The sequence below is a fragment of the Bombina bombina genome, chromosome 4 (genome assembly GCF_027579735.1).
Source record: "Bombina bombina isolate aBomBom1 chromosome 4, aBomBom1.pri, whole genome shotgun sequence".
Taxonomy (NCBI): domain Eukaryota; kingdom Metazoa; phylum Chordata; class Amphibia; order Anura; family Bombinatoridae; genus Bombina; species Bombina bombina.
In genome coordinates, this window is record NC_069502.1 from 851,704,173 (window position 1) to 851,714,019 (window position 9,847).

General features: G+C 40.8%; 1 protein-coding gene across 1 annotated transcript in view; it reads right to left on the minus strand.

Moving 5' to 3' along the window:
* The window catches only part of LOC128657985 (gastrula zinc finger protein XlCGF26.1-like), a 99,642-nt gene that overhangs the window by 57,345 nt on the left and 32,450 nt on the right, over nucleotides 1–9,847 (minus strand). The window lies entirely within an intron of this gene.

The following is a 9,847-nucleotide window of genomic DNA, read 5'->3' on the forward strand; positions in this document are numbered from 1 at the left end:
TGTCTGAAATAAGCTCTTTCAAATCAGGACCAAACAGTGTTTTACCCTTGAAATGGATGTTAAGCAATTTTGTCTTGGAAGACACATCCGCTGACCAAGACTTTAGCCAAAGCGCTCTGCGCGCCACGATAGCAAACCCTGAATTTTTCGCCGCTAATCTAGCTAATTGCAAAGCGGCATCTAAAATAAAAGAGTTAGCCAATTTAAGTGCTTGAACTCTGTCCATAACCTCCTCATACGAAGATTCTTTATTGAGCGACTTTTCTAGTTCTTCGAACCAGAAACACGCTGCCGTAGTGACAGGAACAATGCATGAAATTGGTTGTAGAAGGTAACCTTGCTGAACAAACATCTTTTTAAGCAAACCCTCTAATTTTTTATCCATAGGATCTTTGAAAGCACAACTATCTTCTATAGGAATAGTAGTGCGTTTGTTTAGAGTAGAAACCTCCCCCTCGACCTTGGGGACTGTCTGCCATAAGTCCTTTCTGGGGTCGACTATAGGAAATAATTTTTTAAATATAGGGGGAGGAACAAAAGGTATGCCGGGCCTTTCCCACTCCTTATTTACTATGTCCGCCACCCGCTTGGGTATAGGAAAAGCATCGGGGGGCACCGGAACCTCTAGGAACTTGTCCATCTTACATAATTTCTCTGGAATGACCAAATTGTCACAATCATCCAGAGTAGATAATACCTCCTTAAGCAGTGCGCGGAGATGTTCTAATTTAAATTTAAAAGTTACAACATCAGGTTCAGCTTGTTGAGAAATTTTTCCTGAATCTGAAATTTCTCCCTCAGACAAAACCTCCCTCCTGGCCCCTTCAGATTGGTGTGAGGGTATGTCAGAACAGTTATCATCAGCGTCCTCTTGCTCTTCAGTGTTTAAAACAGAGCAATCGCGCTTTCTCTGATAAGTAGGCATTTTGGATAAAATGTTTGCAATAGAATTATCCATTACAGCCGTTAATTGTTGCATGGTAATAAGTATTGGCGCACTAGATGTACTAGGGGCCTCTTGTGTGGGCAAAACTGGTGTAGACACAGAAGGGGATGATGCAGTATCATGCTTACTCCCCTCATTTGAGGAATCATCTTGGGCAATATCATTATCTGTGGCATCATTGTCCCTACCTTGTTTGGACACTGTGGCACAATCATCACATAAATTTAAATGGGGAGAAACCTTGGTTTTCATACATATAGAACATCGCTTATCTGATGGTTCAGACATGTTAAACAGGCTTAAACTTGTCAACAAAGCACAAAAAACGTTTTAAAATAAAACCGTTACTGTCACTTTAAATTTTAAACTGAACACACTTTATTACTGAATATGTGAAAAAGTATGAAGGAATTGTTCAAAATTCACCAAAATTTCACCACAGTATCTTAAAGCCTTAAAAGTATTGCACACCAAATTTGAAAGCTTTAACCCTTAAAATAACGGAACCGGAGCCGTTTTTACATTTAACCCCTATACAGTCCCAGGTATCTGCTTTGCTGAGACCCAACCAAGCCCAGAGGGGAATACGATACCAAATGATGTATAGGAAAAGCATCGGGGGGCACCGGAACCTCTAGGAACTTGTCCATCTTACATAATTTCTCTGGAATGACCAAATTGTCACAATCATCCAGAGTAGATAATACCTCCTTAAGCAGTGCGCGGAGATGTTCTAATTTAAATTTAAAAGTTACAACATCAGGTTCAGCTTGTTGAGAAATTTTTCCTGAATCTGAAATTTCTCCCTCAGACAAAACCTCCCTCCTGGCCCCTTCAGATTGGTGTGAAGGTATGTCAGAACAGTTATCATCAGCGTCCTCTTGCTCTTCAGTGTTTAAAACAGAGCAATCGCGCTTTCTCTGATAAGTAGGCATTTTGGATAAAATGTTTGCAATAGAATTATCCATTACAGCCGTTAATTGTTGCATGGTAATAAGTATTGGCGCACTAGATGTACTAGGGGCCTCTTGTGTGGGCAAAACTGGTGTAGACACAGAAGGGGATGATGCAGTATCATGCTTACTCCCCTCATTTGAGGAATCATCTTGGGCAATATCATTATCTGTGGCATCATTGTCCCTACCTTGTTTGGACACTGTGGCACAATCATCACATAAATTTAAATGGGGAGAAACCTTGGTTTTCATACATATAGAACATCGCTTATCTGATGGTTCAGACATGTTAAACAGGCTTAAACTTGTCAACAAAGCACAAAAAACGTTTTAAAATAAAACCGTTACTGTCACTTTAAATTTTAAACTGAACACACTTTATTACTGAATATGTGAAAAAGTATGAAGGAATTGTTCAAAATTCACCAAAATTTCACCACAGTATCTTAAAGCCTTAAAAGTATTGCACACCAAATTTGAAAGCTTTAACCCTTAAAATAACGGAACCGGAGCCGTTTTTACATTTAACCCCTATACAGTCCCAGGTATCTGCTTTGCTGAGACCCAACCAAGCCCAGAGGGGAATACGATACCAAATGATGCCTTCTATAAGCTTTTTCAGTGGTTCTTAGCTCCTCACACATGCATCTACATGCCTTGCTCTCCAAAAACAACTGCGCATTAGTGGCGCGAAAATGAGGCTCTGCCTATGACTAGAAAAGGCCCCCATCTGAAAAAGGTGTCCAATACAGTGCCTGCCGTTTTTTAAAACAATCCCCAAGATTATAATAACTATTAAGAGTTATAATCTGCAAAATATGCTTAGCAAAGTAATCGTTTTAGCCCAGAAAAATGTCTACCAGTTTTTTAAGCCCTTATGAAGCCCTTTATTCTTTTACTTAATCTAAGAAAATGGCTTACCGGTCCCCATAGGGGAAATGACAGCCTTCCAGCATTACATAGTCTTGTTAGAAATGTGGCCAGTCATACCTCAAGCAGAAAAGTCTGCCAACTGTTTCCCCCAACTGAAGTTACTTCATCTCAACAGTCCTGTGTGGAAACAGCAATCGATTTTAGTAACGTTTGCTAAAATCATCTTCCTCTTACAAACAGAAATCTTCATCTCTTTTCTGTTTCAGAGTAAATAGTACATACCAGCACTATTTTAAAATAACAAACACTTGATTGAAGGATAAAAACTACATTTAAACACCAAAAAACTCTTAACCATCTCCGTGGAGATGTTGCCTGTGCAACGGCAAAGAGAATGACTGGGGTAGGCGGAGCCTAGGAGGGATCATGTGACCAGCTTTGCTGGGCTCTTTGCCATTTCCTGTTGGGGAAGAGAATATCCCACAAGTAAGGATGACGCCGTGGACCGGACACACCTATGTTGGAGAAAATAGCACATATAAGGAAGAAATACAATAAAAACTAGACAATGTATATAGTGCAAAAAATACTTTATATTATGTCAAAAACTACAATAGAAAATAATAAAAACATTCATACACACATTTCAATGGGGTCCCCCAAATTGCAAACACAGCAAAGATGATAAAAGTGGTGCACCACATAAAAAGTCCAGAAACTGCAGATCAAGGAAAGCAAAAGAGCAAAGCCAAGCAATAAAAAGTTAATGCATGAAAGTTGCGTATGCAAAAGCACAATAATCAATGCTTAACAGGTGTTCCCAAGTAGATGCAGTTTAAGGCTGTGATGAATAAAGCCCATTATTAACAGTTTCCAAACAAACACAATTGCTCTGTAGACAATACAAATGATGATAATGCACAATATATATCCAGTGCTTAGAAGGTTGCCCACAGTGGATGTGAACCACGGCTAGACACTTGCAGCTAAAACATAGGATAGTTCCATAAGCACAGTGTCACCGTTATTGCGGATTATTACATACCAGCCGCAACGAGCGGCATCTCTTTTCCAAACAGAGGTAATACTTATCCGCCCAACGGATTCAATAGCAGGTGCCGTTCCACTAGTCACGGTGGGTCCTCGTAGATGAAAGGGGGTTTTCCCAACAGTGAGATGCAATGTGAGGCAGCGACCGACCAACGCGTCCCTGTGCGCATTTCGCTCCGCTCTCGTGGTCGCTCGGAGCTTCTGTCTGGCGTCCCTTCAGTAAACAGCTCCTTTTATTGGTCAATGAGAACACCTGACTCAGGGGCCCGTCCGGTATTGCAAACATATGAACTTCTTATTGGTTAAGTTCAGGCAAGCTGTCAGTGATTCTTTGAAATGTGTGTATGAATGTTTTTTTATTATTTTCTATTGTATTTTTTGACATAATGTAAAGTATTTTTTGCACTATATACATTGTCTAGTTTTTATTGTATGTGCTATTTTTCCTAGACTTTAAAACTACACTTATGTGTGTAGACTTCTCTCTTTTTACTGTTTATGGTTAAATTGTTTTCTAGGCTGCACTATAATTTTATTCATATTTTTGAGGTGAGCATTACCAAAACGTTTTTTTGTTTTTGTTCTCCTATTTATATTCAGGTCATCTTCTCAGACCTGCAATTTCTTTGGCTGATGTTGCAGCTGCATCAACTTTCTGGTTGGAGAATTTAGCGCAACAAGAATTGGATTCTGACATATCTAGCATTATTCGCTTACTGCAATATGCTAATCATTTTATTTGTGATGCCATTTTTGATATTATTAAAATTGATGTTAGATCCATGTCTTTAGCTATATTGGCTAGAAGAGCTTTGTGGCTTAAATCTTGGAATGCTGATAAATCTGATAAATCTAGATTACTATCTCTTTCTTTCCAAGGATTCTATTATTTCAACTGTCACTGGGGGAAAGGGAGTTTTCCTGCCTTAGGATAAAAAAACCTAAGGGTAAATCTAAGGCTTCTAACCGTTTTCGTTCCTTTCGTCAAAATAAGGAACAAAAACTTAATCCTTCCCCCAAGGAATCTGTTTCCAATTGGAAGCCTTCCTCAAATCGGAATAAATCCAAGCCATTTAAGAAACCAAAGTCAGCCCCTAAGTCCGCATGAAGGTGCAGCCCTCATTCCAGCTCAGCTGGTAGGGGGCAGATTAAGGTTTTTCAAGGATATTTGGATAAATTCTGTCCAAAATCAATGGATTCAGAGCAGTGTCTCTCAAGGGTATCGAATAGGATTCAGAGTAAGACCTCCTGTGAGAAGATTTTTTCTCTCACGTATCCCAGCAAATCCAGTAAAAGCTCAGGCTTTCCTGAAGTGTGTTTCAGACCTGGAGTCTTCAGGGGTAATCATGCCAGTTCCTTTTCAGGAACAAGGTTTGGGGTTTTATTCAAATTTATTCATTGTCCCAAAGAAGGAAAATTTATTCAGGCCAGTTCTGGATCTGAAAATTTTGAATCATTATGTAAGAGTACCAACTTTCAAGATGGTTATTATAAGGACTATTCTGCCTTTTGTTCAGCCAGGACATTATATGTCCACAATAGACTTGCAGGATGCATACCTTCATATTCCGATTCATCCAGAACATTATCAGTTTCTGAGATTCTCTTTTCTAGACAAGCATTACCAATTTGTTGCTCTTCCATTTGGCCTAGCAACAGCTCCAAGAATCTTTTCAAATGTTCTAGGTGCCCTACTCTCTGAAATCAGAGAGCAGGGTATTGCAGTGTTTCCTTATTTGGACAATATCTTGGTACTAGCTCAGTCTTTACGTTCTGCAGAATCTCACACAAATCAACTAGTGTTGTTTCTTCGGAAACATGGTTGGAGGATCAATTTACCAAAAAGTTTCTTGATTCCTCAGACAAGGGTCACCCTTTTAGGCTTCCAGATAGATTCAGTGTCCATGACTCTGTTTCTAACAGACAAGAGATGTTTAAAATTGGTTGCAGCCTGCCGGGCACCTTCAATCTCAGTCATTCCCTTCAGTGGCTATGTGCATGGAAGTTTTAGGTCTCATGATTGCAGCATCAGACGCGATCCCCTTTGCTCGTTTTCACATGAGACCTCTACAGCTTTGTATGCTGAACCAATGGTGCAAGGGTTATACAAAGATATCACAATTAATATCCTTAAATCCCAATGTACGACACTCTCTGACGTGGTTGATAGATCACCATCGTTTAGTTCAAGGGGCTTCTTTTGTTCGGCCAACCTGGACTGTGATCACAACAGATGCGAGTCTTTCAGGTTGGGGAGCTGTTTGGGGATCTCTGACAGCACAAGGGGGTTGGAAATCTCAAGAGGCGAGATTACCAATAAATATTTTAGAACTCCGTGCAATTCTCAGAGCTCTTCAGTTTTGGCCTCTGTTAAAGAGAGAACCGTTCATTTTTTTTCAGACAGACAATATCAAAACAGTGGCATATGTCAATCATCAGGGTGGGACTCACAGTCCCCAAGCTATGAAAGAAGTATCTTGGATACTTGCTTGGGCGGAATCCAGCTCCTGTCTAATCTCTGCGGTGCATATCCCAGGTGTAGACAATTGGGAGGCGGATTATCTCAGCCGTCAGACTTTACATCCAGGGGAGTGGTCTCTCCATCCAGATGTATTTTCTCAGATTGTACAGATGTGGGGTCTTCCAGAGATAGATCTCATGGCCTCTCATCTAAACAAGAAACTTCCCAGATACCAGTCCAGGTCCAGGGATGTTCAGGCGGAAGCAGTGGATGCGCTGACACTTCCTTGATGTTATCATCCTGCTTACATTTTCCTGCCTCTAGTTCTCCTTCCAAGAGTGATCTCCAAAATCATCATGGAACAATCATTTGTGTTGCTGGTGGCTCCAGAATGGCCACACAGGTTTTGGTATGCAGATCTGGTTCGGATGTCCAGTTGCCAGCCCTGGCCACTTCCGTTAAGGCCAGATCTACTGTCTCAAGGTTCGTTTTTCCATCAGGATCTCAAATCATTAAATTTGAAGATATGGAAATTAAACGCTTAGTACTAAGTCATAGAGGTTTCTCTGACTCAGTGATTAATACTATGTTACAAGCTCGTAAATCTGTCTCTAGAAATATTTATTATAGAGTTTGGAAGACTTACATTTCATGGTGTTCTTCTCATAAATTCTCTTGGCATTCTTTTAGAATTCCTAGAATTTTACAGTTTCTTCAGAATGGTTTGGATAAGGGTTTGTCTGCAAGTTCCTTGAAGGGACAAATCTCTGCTCTTTCTGTTTTATTTCACAGAAAGATTGCTATACTTCCTGATATTCACTGTTTTGTACAGGCTTTAGTTCGTATTAAGCCTGTCATTAAATCAATTTCTCCTCCTTGGAGTCTTAATTTGGTTCTGAAGGCTTTACAGGCTCCTCCATTTGAGCCTATGCATTCTTTGGACATTAAACTACTTTCTTGGAAAGTGTTGTTCCTTTTGGCTATCTCTTCTGCTAGAAGAGTTTCTGAGCTATCTGCTCTTTCTTGTGAGTCTCCTTTTCTGATTTTTCATCAGGATAAGGCAGTTTTGCGGACTTCTTTTCAATTTTTACCTAAGGTTGTGAATTCTAACAACCTTAATAGAGAAATTGTTGTCCTAAAAATTCTTTGGAAAGATCCTTACATTCTTAGGATGTGGTAAGAGCTTTGAAATATTATGTGGAAGCTACTAAAGATTTCAGGAAGTCTTCCAGTCTATTTGTTTTATTTTCTTGTCCTATGAAAGGTCAGAAGGCTTCTGCTATTTCCTTGGCTTTTTGGTTGAAACTTTTGATTCATCAAGCTTATTTGGAGTCGGGTCAGGTCCCGCCTCAGAGAATTACAGCTCATTCTACTAGATCAGTCTCCACTTCGTGGGACTTTAAGAATGAAGCTTCAGTTGATCAGATTTGCAAAGCGGCAACTTGGTCCTCTTTGCATACATTTACTAAATTCTACCGTTTTGATGTATTAGCTTCTTCAGAAGCAGTTTTTGGTAGATAAGTTCTTTAGGCAGCGGTTTCAGTTTGATTCTTCTGCTTTTGATTTAAGTTTTTTTCTTTGGATCATTTGAGAACTTATTATTTTTTGGGTTGTGGATTAATTTTTTCAGCAGAAAATGGCTGTTTTTATTTTTATCCCTCCCTCTCTAGTGACTCTTGCGTGGAAGTTCCACATCTTGGATATTGCTATCCCATACGTCACTAGCTCATGGACTCTTGTCAATTACATGAAAGAAAACATAATTTATGTAAGAACTTACCTGATAAATTCATTTCTTTCATATTGGCAAGAGTCCATGAGGCCCACCCTTTTTATGGTGGTTATGATTTTTTGTATAAAGCACAATTATTTCCAAATTTCTTTTGTTGATGCTTTCTACTCCTTTCTTTATCACCCCACTGCTTGGCTATTCGTTAAACTGAATTGTGGGTGTGGTGAGGGGTGTATTTATAGGCATTTTGAGGTTTGGGAAACTTTGCCCCTCCTGGTAGGATTGTATATCCCATACGTCACTAGCTCATAGACTCTTGCCAATATGAAAGAAATGAATTTATCAGGTAAGTTCTTATATAAAATATGTTTTTTTCACAAGGTGCACCGTGCAGTCCAAGAAAAAGCACGCCAGTCCGTAAAGACTGCGCAACCTTCAAAAAAGGCCTATGTTCCGAAAAAGCCACAAGCCCAAGTATCACTACACATTAGCAGACCGAATCACATAACAAACATGATTTAAGTCCCCCCCTGTTCAATAACACCCCTCAGGTGATATTAACCCTTGATTCCATAAGATAAAAGGAGTTCCACTTGGACCCTGATTTCTTCTTCATATATTACATTTCCATATTGAAAATAAAATGAAATGGTCTTACCAGAATCTACACTGTGGAACGGGTAGCGTCGCTTCTTACATGGACTTGAGTGAAGAAAGCAGGCAGTGAAACTCGTCAACGCTGATTGCTTATGGAGCTGTTAACATGAGTTGCGATGGTTTCACAGAAAGACTCTCCTTGCATCTCCAGACTCTAACATTCATCCATGCTCTCACTGAGAGGCAGACAGGCCTACTTAAATCTGCAGTCCCATTCTGAAGAGTACTACCCTCCATAAGAGACTACCAAAACTTTTGACACTTCTCTGCCAACCTCCTGCGACGAGAGGTCAAGAATGACTGTGGGATGAGGGAAGTGGGGGAGGTATTTAAGCCTTTGGCTGCGGTGTCTTTGCCTCCTCCTGGTGGCCAGGTTCTGTATTTCCCAAAAGTAATGAAAGCAGCTGTGGACCCTCCCCGTTTATGAAGAAAACCAACACAATCATGTTTGCGCGCGAGTAGGGTGTTAGTTTTTGTTTTCCACTTGCACACTTACTTGAAACCCATGGGTTACACATGAGAAACAACATGTGTGCACACCTGTGAGCCTCAGACACAACATGCAAGCACATTCGTTTGTAGCCTGTGTGCTTCAGAAAAAAAAATGTCTCACCTTTAACCTACATCAGTCAGAGACAACATACGTGCACACTCACCTGTAACCTGCATCCCTGAAACACAACATGTGCACACTCACCTGTAACCCGCGTCCCTCAAACACCAGACGTGCACACTCACCTGTAACCCGCATCCCTCAAACACATGTGCAGACTCACCTGTAACCAGCAATCCCTCAAACATCACACGTGCACACTCACCTGTAACCTGCATCCCTCAGACACACCATACGTGCACACTCACCTGTAACCCGCATCCCTCAAACACCACAAGTGGCCAATCACCAGCAACCCGCGTCCCTCAAACACCACACGTGCACACTCAACTGTAACCTGCATCCCTCAGACACACCATACGTGCACACTCACCTGTAACCCGCATCCCTCAAACACAGCTTGTGCACACTCACCTGTAACCTGCGTTCCTCAAACACCACACGTGCACACTCACCTGTAACCCGAGTCCCTCAAACACACCACACGTGCACACTCACCTGAAAAGCCGCGTAACTCAAACACCACACATGCACACTCACCTGTAACCTTTATCCCTCA